Source organism: Balaenoptera ricei, chromosome 7, assembly GCF_028023285.1.
Source record: "Balaenoptera ricei isolate mBalRic1 chromosome 7, mBalRic1.hap2, whole genome shotgun sequence".
In the NCBI taxonomy this organism is placed as follows: domain Eukaryota; kingdom Metazoa; phylum Chordata; class Mammalia; order Artiodactyla; family Balaenopteridae; genus Balaenoptera; species Balaenoptera ricei.
In genome coordinates this window covers 40,571,883-40,586,851 of record NC_082645.1, presented here as the reverse complement: position 1 = coordinate 40,586,851, position 14,969 = coordinate 40,571,883, and the positions used below count along the sequence as shown (strand labels likewise).

At 40.0% G+C, this 14,969-nt stretch overlaps 1 long non-coding RNA gene across 1 annotated transcript in view; it reads right to left on the bottom strand.

The window, feature by feature from the left end:
* The window catches only part of LOC132368486 (uncharacterized), a 301,292-nt gene that overhangs the window by 131,452 nt on the left and 154,871 nt on the right, over nt 1–14,969 (bottom strand). The gene's annotated exons all lie outside the window — the stretch shown is intronic.

Genomic DNA, 14,969 nt, shown 5'->3' with positions numbered 1-14,969 from the left:
TTAGGGAGGTTTTTTCCTTGGTAGTTTATTCTTTTGGTTGCAATGGTGAATGCAACAATTTTTCTTTCATCACTTTAAATATGTCCTGCCACTCCCTTCTGGCTTGCAGAGTTTCTGCTGAAAGATCAGCTGTTAACCTTATGGAGATTCCCTTACATGTTATTTGTTGTTTTTCCCTTGCTGCTTTCAATATTTTTTCTTTGTATTTAATTTTTGATACTTTGATTACTATGTGTCTTGGCATGTTTCTCCTTGGATTTATCCTGTATGGGACTCTCTGTGTTTCCTGGACTTGATTGACTATTTCCTTTCCCATATTAGGGAAGTTTTCAACTATAATCTCTTCAAATATTTTCTCAGTCCCTTTCTTTTTCTCTTCTTCTTCTGGGACCCTTATAATTCGAATGTTGGTGCGTTTAATGTTGTCCCAGAGGTCTCTGAGACCGTCCTCAGTTCTTTTCATTCTTTTTTCTTTATTCTGCTCTGCAGTAGTTATTTCCATTCTTTTATCTTCCAAGTCACTTATCCGTTCTTCTGCCTCAGTTATCCTGCTATTGATTACTTCTAGAGAATTTTTAATTATTGTGTTGTTCATCATTGTTTGTTTTCTCTTTAGGTCTTCTAGGTCCTTGTTAAACGTTTCTTGTATTTTCTCCATTCTATTTCCAAGATTTTGCATCACGTTTACTATCATTACTCTGAACTCTTTTTCAGGTAGACTGCCTATTTCCTCTTCATTTGTTTGGTCTGGTGGGTTTTTACCTTGATCCTTCATCTGCTGCGTATTTCTCTGTCTTCTCATTTTGCTTAACTTACTGTGTTTGGGGTCTCCTTTTCGCAGGCTGCAGGTTTGTAGTTCCCGTTGTGTTTGGTGTCTGCCCCCAGTGGCTAAGGTTGGTTCAGTGGGTTGTGTAGGCTTCCTGGTGGAGGGGTCTGGTGCCTGTGTTCTGGTGGATGAGGCTGGATCTTGTCTTTCTGTTGGGCTGGATGGCATCCAGTGGTGTGTTCTGGGGTGTCTGTGAACTTATTATGATTTTAGACAGCCTCTCTGCTAATGGGTGTGGTTGTGTTCCTGTCTTGCTAGTTGTTTGGCATGGGGTGTCCAGCACTGGAGCTTGCTGGTCGTTGAGTGGAGCTGGGTCTTAGCGTTGAGACAGAGCTCTCTGGGAGCGCTCTCACCAATTGATATTACATGGGGCTGGGAGGTCTCTGGTGGTCCAATGTCCTGAACTCAGATCTCCCACCTCAGAGGCTCAGGCCTGATACCCAGTCGGAGCACCAAGACACTGTCAGCCACACGGCTCACAAGAAAAGGGAGGAAGAAAAAAAGAAGAAAGGAAAATAAAATAAAGCTATTAAAATTAAAAAAAATTTTTTTTAATTATTAAAATAAAAAAATTTAAAAAGTAATAAAAATAAGAAATAAAGAAAAAGAAGAGAGCAACCAAACCAATAAACAAATCCACCTATGATAACAAGTGCTAAAAACTAAACTAAGATAAACATAAAAATCAGAAACTTGTCAGTCGCCGACAGCAAACCCCAAGTCTACAGTTCTTCCCAAAGTCTACTGCCTCAATTTTGGGATGATTCGTTGTCTATTCAGGTATTCTGCAGATGCAGGGTACATCACGTTGACTGTGGAGATTTAATCTGCTGTTCCTGAGGTTGCTGGGAGAAATTTCCTTTTCTCTTCTTTGTTCATACAGCTCCTGGGGTTCAGCTTTGGATTTGGCCTGCCTCTGCATGTAGGTCACCCTCTGGTGTCTGTTGTTCGCCCAGACAGGAGGGGGTTAAAGGAGTGGCTGATTAGGGGGCTCTGGCTCACTCAGGCTGCGGAGAGGGAGGAGTACGGAATGTGGCACGAGCCTGTGGCGGCAGAGGTCAGTGTGATGTTGCAACAGCCTGAGGCATGCTGTGTGTTCTCCCAGGGAAGTTGTCTCTGGATCATGGGACCCTGGCCATGGCAGGCTGCACAGGCTTCCAGGCAGGGAGGTGTGGATAGTGACCTGTGCTTGCACACAGGATTCTTGGTGGCTGCAGCAGCAGCCTTAGAGTTTCATGCCCGTCTCTGGTCTCCGCGCTGATAGTTGCAGCTCGCGCCCATCTCCCGAGCTCATTTAGGCGGTGCTCTGAATCTCCTCTCCTCGCGCACCCCAAAACAATGGTCTCTTGACTCTTAGGCAGTTCCAGACTTTTTCCCCAACTCCCTCTCGGCTAGCTGTGGTGCACTAGCCCCCTTCAGGCTGTGTTCACGCAGCCAACCCCAGTCACCTCCCTGGGATCTGACCTCCAAAGCCCGAGACTCAGCTCCCAGCCCCCACCCGCCCCAGTGGGTGAGCAGACAAGCCTCTCAGGCTGGTGAGAGCTGGTCAGCACCAATCCTCTGTGTGGGAATCTCTCCACTTTGCTCTCTGCACCCCTGTTGCTGTGCTCTCCTCCGTGGCTCCGAAGCCTCCCCCCACCCCCGTCTCTGCCAGTGGAGGGGCTTTCTAGTGTGTGGAAACTTCCTTCTTCACAGTTCCCTCCCTGAGATGCAGGTCCCATCTCTATTCTTTTGTCTGTTTTTTCTTCTTTATTTTACCCTACTCAGGTACGTGGGGAGTTTCTTACCTTTTGGGAAGTCTGAGGTCTTCTGCCAGCGTTCAGTAGGTGTTCTGTAGGAGTTGTTCCACATGTAGATGTATTTTTGATGTATTTGTGGGGAGGGCGGTGGTCTCCATGTCTTACTCCTCTGCCATCTTGAAGGTCCTCTCCCTAGGTATTTGTTCTTTAATTCTTCTAGGTCTTTGTTAAACATTTCTTGCATCTTCTCGATCTTTGCCTCCATTCTTTTTCCAAGGTCCTGGATCAACTTCACTATCATTATTTGAATTATTTTTCTGGAAGGTTGCCTATCTCCACTTCATTTAGTTGTTTTTCTGGGGTTTTATCTTGTTCCTTCATCTGGTACATAGTCTTCTGCCTTTTCATTTTGTCTATCATTCTGTGAATGCGGTTGCCATTCAACAGGCTGTGGAATTGTAGTTCTTCCTTCTGCTGTCTGCCCTCTGGTGGATCCAGAAAACTTTTATATAATAACCACCCTACTCAAACCAAAGACCACAAGAAAACCTGAATCCCGAACCCATCCCACCAACACAGGCTAATTGGGGAGCCTAGGCTTTCAGCTCATATGGCTGTAACTAGGAGTGACTCCAACTGCCATCACTCTGATGTCTGAGAAGGCCAAGTGGTAAGCAGGGCCTTTCATTTCCACCAACTGGTAACAAGCTCCCTTCCAATTGTGGTGTCAACAGAAACCATGGGTGGGGGGTAGGATCTGCACTTCACCCACACCAATCACTAATGAGGTACCCTTCCCAATGGGCTGGTGTCAAAGGAAGCCTAGTAGAGAATCAGGAATTCTAGTACCGCCCACTTGTAATGAGGCCAACCCTCCCTCTGGCATCCCCCACCCCTCCATAGTGTCAGTGTCAGTGTCAGTGGAAGTCAATGGTAAGCAGTAATAAAGTATCTCTGCCCTTCCCAGCCAGCCTGGTATCATGAAAGCCTAGTGAAGAGTCAGAACTTCCAACCCTGCCCTGCAATAACAAGGAATCCTTCCCCTGCCAGAGGGTCAAAAGAGGTTGAATGGGGAACTGGACTTCCACTCCCACCTGACAGAAACAAGGTGGCATTCTCCTCTCTCCACCAGCCCAGTGTTAGAGGAGGCCAGCTAAAATACAGAAGATTTAACTAAGATCCAGAGTCTCACAACACAACACCCAAAAGGTACAGGTATACTTAAAAATCATTCGGCATAACAAGAACCTGAAAAATCTCAATTTGAATGAGAAACTGCAATCAACAGACACCAACACCAAGAGGACACAGATGCTGGAATAATCTGACCAGGATTCTTTTTTAATTAACTTTTATTGGAGTATAGTTGCTTTACAATGCTGTGTTAGTTTCTGCTGTATAGCAAAGTGAATCAGTTATATATATACATATATCCCGTTTTTTGGATTTCCTTCCCATTTAGGTCATCACAGAACATTGAGTAGAGTTCCCTGTGCTATACAGTAGGTTCTCATTAGTTATCTGTTTTATACATAGTAGTGTATATATGTCACTCCCAATTTCCCAATTCATCCCACCCCCTCTTCCCAAAGCAGCCACCATAAAAATGCTTCAATAAGTAATTACAAACATGCTTGAAACAAATGAAAAAATATAACACCTTGGCAAAGAAATAGAAAGCCTTGGCAAAGAAATAGAAGATGTTAAGAAGAATCAAAACCAAACTGAAAAACGTACTAGATGAGCTCAGTAGCAGAATGGAAATGACAGAGAAACAATCAGTGAACTTGAAAATAAGACGATAGAAGTTCCCCAATCTGAACAACAAAGAGAAATAGACTGGAAAAAACAACAACAACAGCAAATGATCAAAACTTTAAAAACTATAGAGGTGAGGAACATATTAGTAGTTGCCAAGGATTAGGAATGGATGGGGGAAGGGGGTGTGACTATAAAGGAGTAACATGAGGAAGATCTTTGTAGTGATGGAATAGTTCTGTATCTTTATTGCACTGGTGGTTCCATGAATCTACATATGTGATAAAATGTCACAGAACTACACACACACAAATATCAATTTCCTAGATTTAATTCTGTACAATAGATATTGTACTTGTTTATTGTTTCAGTAACAAATTCCCTAAATGTAGTAGCCTTAAGCAATAAAAATTTATTATCTCACAGTTCTGGGTCACAAGTCTGGGCACAGTGTGGCTCAGCTGATTCTTTGTTCCTGGTTTCATGGAGCCAAAATCAAGGTGTTGGCAGGGTTGCACTCCTTCGAGAGGTTCTGGGTTAAATCCACTTCCAAGCTCAATCAGGTTATTGGAAGAATTCAGTTCCTTGTGGATGTAAGATGAAAACCTCTGCTTCCCTGCTGGCTGGGGTCATTCTTAATTTCCAGAGGTTGCCTTCATTTCTTGGTTCATGGATTCCTTTCTTTATCTTCAAAGCCAGCAGTGGCAGGTCACGTGCTTCTCACTCTCTGAATCTCTCTGACTTCTCCCTCTGTTTCATTTATCCTCTGTTTTCCTCTTCCATCACATCTCTCTGACTCCAATTGGAGAAATTCCTCTGCTTTCAAGTGCTCAAGTGATTAGATTATGCCCACCTTGACAATCCAGGATTAATGTCCCTATTTTAAGATTCATAAACTTTATGACATCTGCGTATTTCCTTCGCAGCAGTATCTGGATTAGTGTTTGAATAATCAGGAGATGGGAATCTTGAGGAGACATCGCTAAAATTCTGTCTATCACAATTATGCAAAATGTAACCATTGGAGGAAACTGGATAAAGATTACATGGAACCTCTCTATGCTATTTTGGTAACTTCTCATGAATTTATAATTATTTCAAAATAAAAATCTTTTAAAATGCACAGAGAAAAAGTAAAGGCAAAATAAATATATTTTCTATCAAAAAATATTTTCTACCACCAGAAGACCTACTGTAAAAGAAATACTAAGGAAGGTCCTTTAAGTAGGAAAAAAGATATCTCAGTTGGAGACATGGAATAGAAGGAAACACACTGGAAAGCATAAATACATGAAGAAAATCTAAGTAAATATTAATTTTATAATACCGTAAAAATGACATGTTAAGCCTAAAATATATATGTACAATTGAAATGCAAATTAGAATAGCATAAAAAGAAGGAAGGACTTAAATGGAGTTCAAGTGTTTTAATATTTTTTACACTGTCAGGAAGTTTAAAATGACTAAATTACAGATGGCGCTAACAAAAGTTAAGGATGCATATTATAATCTCTAATGTCACCACTAAGTGAATGATGAAAGGATGTGTTAACAAGGCAACAGAGATAAAGAAATGGGAAAATAAAAGAAAATACTACATTGACCCAAAAGGTAACTAGAAAAGAGAAACCAGGAATGAATATTAGGTGTGACAAAGAGAAAACTCAAATATATCAACAAATACATTAAATGTAAATGAAGCACATATTCTAATTAAAAGGCAAAGACTGTAAGAACAGATAACAAAAAACTATATGTTGCGTAGAAGAAACACATTTAATGTAAGGAGACAAGTTGAAAGTAAAAGGATGGAAATAAAAAACCACATAAAATTACTTTCCCACCAAAAAAGAAACCCTAATGTAGCTATGTTAAAATCACAAAAAAAGAGAGGCTAAAGAAAGGTGATAGAGAGAATATATGATGTTCAAAGTGCCAACCTTCCCAGAAGATATAATTCTTAACGTGTATGTACCAATAGTGTAACAAAATATGTTAAGTAAAAACTGGCAGAATTAATAAAATTTGGCAAATTCACAAGTATGGTTGGAGATTTTAGTAAGCATTTCTAGTAACTGTTAAAATAGACTAAAATAAATTAGGAAGGATGTAAAAGATCTGAATAACACAACTAATAAACTTTATCTAATTGACATATATATAATAATACACACTTTTAAGAACATTCATTTTAATGCCCACAGAACATTTACAAAAATGTACATATAGACCATGCAGCTAGTCTTAAACTGAAAAGGACTGAAATCATACAGAGAATGTTCTCTTATCACAGTAGAATTAAAACTGAAATCAGTAATAACATAAAAAGGTAACTAGAAAATGGCCAAATGTTTGGAAACTAAGCAATACATTTGTAAAGAACCCATGGGTCAAAGAAAGAAGTTCCAATGGAAATTAGAAAATGTTTTGAAGTGAAAAATAACTGAAATATGGCATGTCAAAATTCACAGGGTATAGCAAAAACCTGTGCTTGAAGGAAAATTTATAGTTTTATTTGTATATATTAGGAAAAAATGTAGGGCTAAAAATCCAATAACACTTCTCAAGAAGTTAGAAATAGAAGAGTAAATGTTATTCTGCCCTTTTTTATTTGCAAATATTTCAAATCCTTGAGTTTTCAAACTAGAGCTTTCTAAATCCATGTATTCTCTGAAGAGACATAATTATTGTTGGATTTAGAATGCTGGGTGCCTCTAGGAGGAATTCACCATTAGTCAATTTAGAGGGTTTAATCAAAACCCCCAATTTGTACTTGAAATTGTTGCTGCCGTATTGTGAACCTGTTAACAGCATCTATATCTTAAAGGAGCTTTGATGTGGCTAAATTTTTGTAGTTTGGAATGCTATTGTAAGTATTAATACATGTTTTTAAAGCTCTTCTAAATCTGTAGATGAAAAGAGCAATATAAATGCAAAAGCTTGGTTTTTCAAACCATTTACAATGTTCAGAATAAAACAGAGAAGAGAAAAACTGAAATGTGAACTGAACCACAAAATTGGAGTGTTTACTTTTCTCTCTTCGTTTTTAAAACAAGCAAGACTCAGGAATAAAAGATAAGGGTAGCTGTACAATTGGTTTTCCAACTCATGAATAGTAGTTCTAAAAATAAGCTAACTGGCTGAAGAAAGACATAGGAAGTTCTTAAATAAAACAAGCAACTAACATGTCTCAAGCTTTATAATAATGAGAAAGTAGATATCAAACGGTCAAAATTTTTAATAGATTTCTTATTATTCATTCACCAACCCATTCATTCAACCATGCATTAATCCCAGAGAGCTCTGTTAACTCTGGCAGGCACTGTACTAAGTTCAGAAGATATAATGGTGAGCAGAGACGTGTTTTTTCCCTCTGGGTGCTCACAGTCCAGTAGGAGAGGATGGAATTAAAATAGTCAAATAAATAAACAGGTAACCACAGACTGAGATTCTGACTTATGAGAGAAAGGTACAGGGTGTTTTGTGAGCATATAACAGCAGATTTAGTGTAGGAAGTAAGCAAAAGCTTCCCCTAGAAGGTCTTATGTGAGCTGCAGTATGTAAGATAGAGATTGGTTAATTAGGTCAGAGAAGTGAAGGGGAAGAGCCTTCTGGGCAGAGGAAATAACACAAGCCAAGGCTTCTGGTTGATGTGAGGAACTGAATCAAGGCCAGTGTGGCTGAACAAAGAGCATGAGGGGAGAGTGTGAAAGGGTGAGAGCTGAATAGAGTGTGAAGGGGGTGAGATGGAGCTGTGGAGGTCGGCAGAAACCTGATCCCAGGAGCCTCATAGGCCATCTTAAAGGTTTTGTCTTTCTCCTAATAGCAAAGCAAAGCTAGGAAGGGGTTTTAGCAGGGAAGTGACATGCTTAGTTCAGTAATTTTTTTAAAATATCACTTCCCCTGTTGTAAGCAGTACAAATGGATTCCAGGAGACCGGTTGGGATTCCGCTGCATCGTATAAGTGAGAAGATGGTAGGTAGCTTGGAACAACGTTTGGAGGACATTGCCTCCCCCTGTCAGCCAAAGCCCTGCCAGATCTGAGTCCATTTCCCTTTTCCAAATCTACTTTCAATGATTCCTGCTCCTGCCAACTCAATATGCGCACTGTCACCTACACAAATCTTTCTTATTCTTTCTTCCACCTTTGGTCAGGTTGCTCTTTGCTTCACAAATGTCATCTGCAGCTTTCACCTAAACTGCAACCATCTTACACACCAAGCTCAAAGTTGCATCTCCCTTTTCTTTAGGACATTCCCACCCACAGCCAGCTCCTTCTGGCCTGCCCTGCACGCTCACCAAGCATGCCCCATGGCCAAAGAAAGCTCTCAGGAGGCTTTCAGAACTGGCAGTGAGAAGCCACAGTGTGTGCTGGAAAAGTACGTTCCGGTAGGATGTGATAGGAGCACCTTCAAGCATCTGCCACACCCATTCTCATGCCTTTGTGTTGCACGTATTTCTACTTGTAATTCCTTTCTTCCAATTTTTATCTTCTAAAAAGCTTACTCAGATATCTTCCCTCTCCACAAGAACTTTCCTAATTGCTCCAGCATAATGTGGTCTTTTTAGGTTGGACGTTCTGTGGTTCTTTTTTTTGCATCATATGTTACAGTCTGCCTTGGACAATGTTTATTTTCATGTTGGTTTCAATGATTGACTCTTGAGATTTGTGGTCCCCACATCTCCTTTTTTTCTTTTCTGCAGGGCCTAACACAGTGTTTTGCCCATAGTAAGTGCTCAATAAATACTGATTGGATTAAATTGTGTTCCACATTGAAAATGATTAAGCACAAAATGTACTTGTCTTCTCCACTGTGCAAGTGTTATATTCAGCCTCTTGGGAAATGTTTGCTGGAACATCTCTTCTTTTTCTTTAATGAATTTTGATCTTACATCACATTTAAATGCCTTGGAGTTCCAAAAGACAAATATATCCTCATGTAATTTAAATGACAATCAGCAGGCTATTTTTTCCTTATTAACATACAGAATGCTGGTGGTCACAGCAGGTAACTGATGAGGCTAATCTGTCAATGTCCTGATAATTCTCTGCCTGATTGCTCCCAGTCCGGGAGGCTGCATAATCACAGAAACACCAAGCGATTTGATCAGGACCAGAATAGATCATCGATTGTCCTCAAGTGAGATGGGTGTTGGCATTGGATGAGGTAAGCACGATATCTCAAGGGAACCCCTTAGGAAGAAATCAATATTGAGACTTCAAAATATTGTAGACAGGAGCTACAGGAAGCTTCTATGAGATGCAATCCTAGGAGTACTTGGTGTGGTGGAAAGAGAATTGATGCGATTAGTCATCATACTCTGTTAATTGGGACTCCAGCCAAAGGCATTCAAAAAGGTTTGAGGATCCTAACAGATGACTCAGCCATTCGATTGCTTTGGCTTCCATGCTTCTCAACAGTTTTCTAAACAGTCTGAACTATTTATTAACCAACTGTTAACAAAAATATTCTCCAAACAAAAGGGAAATCATTGTCTCCATTATAGTATACGGAAATAAACAGGTGGTAAGGCCTTAGTAGTGATTAAAGGACACAATATTTTTGACAATGACTTTTTTTTTTTAAATACATCTTCATTGGAGTATAATTGCTTCACAATGCTGTGTTAGTTTCTGTTGTACCACAAAGTGAATCAGCCATATGCATACATATATCCCCATATCCCCTCCCTCTTGCATCTCCCTCCCACCCTCCCTATCCCACCCCTCTAGGTGGACACAAAGCACTGAGCTGATCTCCCTGTGCTATGCGGCTGCTTCCCACTAGCTAGCTATTTTACATTCGGTAGTGTATATATGTCCATACCACTCTCACTTCGCCCCAGCTTCCCCCTCCCCACCCCCATGTCCTCAAGTCCATTCTCTATGTGTACATCTTGACTCCTGCCCTGCCACTAGGTTCATCAGTACCTTTTTCTTTTTTTAAGATTCCATATATATGTGTTAGCATACGGTATTTGTTTTTCTCTTTCTGACTTACTTCACTCTGTATGACAGACTCTAGGTCCATCCCATCCACCTCACTACTAATAAACTTTTAAAAATAAATTACAAACTTTTATTAAATAAAATAACATTTACACAGTTAGGTAATCTACCTTGTGGGTTGAATATTCCCAAAGTTTGGAATACATGCCTTCCTTGCTCCAAGCCATTGCCTTCCCTGTTTGGTTCTTTGGAGTCAGTTTTACTTTTAATTTAAAACCTTTCGGTAGCCAGGTTTCTCCTCTTCCTTATACATTATGCTCACTGATTTATGACATCTAGAGAAGAAGCAGAGGAGTAGAAGGAACGCAAAGGGGCACAGCGAAGTTCATACCTAATTGGTACTGTTGTATTGATCTGGCATTGGAGCTTTCTGAACTTGGTAAGTGTTGAAAACTAATTTGTTCTCTATGAAGTTCCTTTATGAGTTCTTTGTAGACCCCAATCTCTGAGGATCTCCAACCTGCTATTCCTTTGCTAAAGACTAACACATTTCTACCCTTCTGTTTCAAACTTTAAGAATCCAGCAATACCATCAGCTTCTCTCGACCGAAGTCCATTTGTCCTTTCTGATGGTCCTCTGAGTTAAGACTTCTTTTGCAATAAGCCCAGGGAAAACTCACACATTTCTCCCAACTAAGTCTGTAAGTGCGGTTATTTTCCAAAGGGCAGGACAATGAAGCCAGCCTCTCACTTTGCCTATTTCTCACAGAAAGCAGAGCCCAGTCCACAGTCTCTCTGCCAAAATGCATTAAGCTCTTCTAATGATTCCTTTTGACCAAGGGCTTGCAACTGCCCACCACTTACCCACTAAACTGTGGCTTGACCAGACTTTGGTCAGGCTTCTCTCTTCCCTATATGCCCCTAAACTCTGGCTTGCCCCCAAGTCTGAGCAAGCACTAAAGCAAAACACCCCCCCTTAACAGCATCATTCTGAGAATCAGCTGATCACATAGAGAAACATTTCCTGTTAAACTTCCCTGATCATGCTATCTGCTTACCCCCGCCACTTGCCATGCTCCCCACAGAGTTCCTGCTAGTCTTGTTTACTATCCCCTATAAAAGAAAATCCTTTTTCTATTGAATTTTGAGACCCTCGCACATCTTGAGGTCAGAACATTCTCCCTATTGCAAAAATTTCCAAATAAAGTCTCTCCCTACTTAAGTCTGAATTCGCTTTTATTTGACACTTTTAAATCTCTCTTGAATGGAGAGAAAGAAGGAAGTACTCATGTACTCCCACTCCTTACCTCTTTTTAGAGGAAGGGGAAAGGATCCGAAGTTCATCAACAGCTCTAACTACTTCTCTGAAAAATCCTCCAGTTATGCCGTAGATGTGGATGAAAGGTTAAGTTTTTCTGACACACCTTTGTTAGCTCTGACTATAGTCCAGCACTTCCCTTGTAGTGTGATATCACATGTCTCTTGGTTTCATTTAAAAATGAATGTTTGGATGTTACAATTATAAATGCATTTGCTGGGAAAGAAAAAGTTTTCCTTTACCTTCTTAGGTAGTGATTGGGGCCCCGCAAATTAACAGGAGAAAAGGTACACAACTTCCATTAATATTTACATGTATGGAGCTCACAGAAAAGAAATGAAAATCAAAGAAGCAGTTAAACTCACAGCTTAGACCCTTGTTTGGGCTTCAGGGGTCAATACACTGTGAGGAAGTAACTAGGAAATATATGGGGGAACTAATGGAAGAGAAGCTCTATATTAGTAAGGTCTGTTTCTGCAAACCTCTCTTGGTGTTAATTCCCCATCTTCTGGGATGAGTCTGCTCTTCTCTCCCTGGTACTTGGGTGGGGGGGGGAGGGAAGGGGAGTTCCTTCCTCAAAGGGAAAGTTATGCCTTCATTTTAGGTAAATAAAAGGAAAGCAGAGAACTCTTCCTGATCTGTTGATTCTCAATTGCCTTTGGCTCAAAAGAATTCCTATGTCAAAATGGCAGATTTGGGGGTGGCATATTCTGATTCCCTTCACATTCAACCTATAATTTCTTCAGAGGCTACTCTGAAAGATATTTAATATGCAGGGTGCATCACTGCTTTTCAAGGAAGGACTTGAAATGTATTTTTGGCTTAGTACATTGAAACCAAGTTATGATTTTACAACTACGAGCTTTCTAGTTATGGGGCAGTACACGGGGCAAACATTGGAATTAAATCACTATTTGAGAAAAAAACTGCGTGATTTTTTTTCAGTTAAATCTTTGAAAACTACTAAGCGTATGAATGCAAATTTCCCCATCATGTTGGATAGTGCATAATATTATATTAAGGAAAACATTTTAGCCAAGTAATGTATACCCATTTTGTAACATCCTTTTCAAGACTAAAATGTCCCACCTAGCTAGGCAAAGCGTGGGTCATATAAGGCCCTGAACCCCAAGGTAAAGAGTCTGCACTTTATTCCAAGTGGGATGGAAGGTTTTGGATGATTTCCAACAGGGGAGCCTCATAATTTGATTTACACTTTTAAAAGCTCCCTCTTGGCTGTTAGGTGGAGAAAGAATGCTAGAAGGACAAGAGCAGCACTTAGGTATCCAGTCTAGATAAAAGACGAGGCTATTTGGACACAGTGCAGCTACCAAGCAAATCAGAGTCAATCTCTCAGGGACCAAGGCTGAAGACACTGTCAAGTCATACAAAGTGCATTTCCCACCTAAAATCAGCTAGAGCGCGTCCTTAAATAGGGTGCATGTTTCCTGGTTTTCTCTCACCTTCTTTGCCTTCACAAGGCACATCTTCACCCATCTTCTCCACATATTACCCCCCATTCCTGCCCTAGTTGGGGTCACCTCGGTCCTTCCTCTCTCTTCAACAATATTAATCTTGGCAACTCAGAAGACATAAATTTTGGGTACCAAGTATACAAAAACTTCGGGTATAAAATGCCAATCATCCTTTTAACCTCAGAGAAATTAGGCTAATAATACTATCACTTAGTGGTCCCTGCACTATTTGATACCAACTCTTCCTAGGTTAAAATTCTAGGTCCACTACTTATTAACTATGATTTTGGACAAGTTGCTGAAATTCTCTGTGCCTCAATTTCCTTATATGTAAAACAGGAATACTAATAGTACTTATCTCACATGATTGTTAACAAAGATCTCATGAGTTGACATTTACAAAGTGCTTAGAACTCTACCTAACATATAATACATGCCACTTGGATGTTTTCTATTATCATCATTACCACCTTTTAGAGCTGCATGAGAAATAGATAAATAATGCCTGAAAAGCACTCAGCACAGGGGCTCACACATATATGATGAGTATCCAATTAATGCTCAGCTATTATTACTTTGCTCAAATATGACACAAATCTCAGCAATGATCCATTGTTTATTTTTTTGCCTCCTTTGCTGTTTCTAATTTCTTTTTCAGCCCCTATGAGGTCATCTATGTCTGTGCCTGTGTCTGCAATGAGTATATTTAACCTCGGGGCCAAGACAGAAGATATCGGAGGAGAGGCAGAAGCCATTGGCTCATTTCCCAGTTTTTCTGCTTTATTAAAAAGAAAAAGTACTTCTGCTAAGAACTAGGTACCATACTTTTGAGACTCCAGCTGAGGTAGGTTAGGTGAATAGTTCATTAATTTTGGCATCTTTACATGAAATGAAGGCAGTTTTAGAAAGTGTGCCTTTGTCTGGGTTAATTAGTAAGTGAGAACATTGGGACCTTAGTACATTTTTTGCTTCAGTAATTCTTGTAATTATTTTTTTAGCTTCATGTTCTATATGAACTTTAATTATAAAGATACTTTTTATTGCCCATTCTGTGATATGGGGATATTAGTAGTGTTCAAGATATATCTGGGGGTAGGGGGAGTATAGGGGCTGTGTTTCTGGAAGAAGATAAAGAAACCAAAGAGACAGGGGTTGGGGGAAAGAGATGAGACTGTCTAAATAAGAAAGGGCGCGGGGAAGAGAGAAGAGCAGCAAAAGGAAGCACCATTAACAGCCCGTTCCATTTTGACATCTGACTACATGTATCCCAACCTCATTTTTATCATCTTAATGCTTATATTGTTACTGACATCCTTGACTTCTGTAACTTCTGCATGCCTCTTAAGGAATCTCTCCAATTATTTGAGTTTTTCACAGATATTTAAAAGTATCTGGCAGCAAGGTTAGGTTACAGGACAGCAAACAAATGCTTAGTCATGCAATGAGGAGTATAGATGCTGGTGCTGCCCGAATCAGTTCAGAGTGCAATTTTTTCCCCCTCCCTCTTTGTTTCCACCAATTTGTTAGAACAAAATTGGCAGCTGATGCCCAGATTAACATGTATACTGCCACCTTTCTTCGGCTCTATAAAAATTACAGAACCCCTTCTCCTGCTCACGTCCCCATATTGTCTGATGCTCCAGGTTAAATTGTAGTGTGATGTGTAATCTACCTGGATAAGGGTAAGAGTCATTCTTCTGAGTTGTCTAGTGGTGGCTGTGCAAAATCATGGGAAGGTCAAGAGGAAGGCTGGAAAGTACCTGAAGAAGATAAAGTTTTATAAAACTATATAAGGTCAAAAGTAGTTTCCTTACTCCAGGACTATCTGGCTAGTTGGGGAATTAAGGTTTATAGAGTCACAAAATCTGTATTAGATAATTTACATAATTATTTTATCCATTCT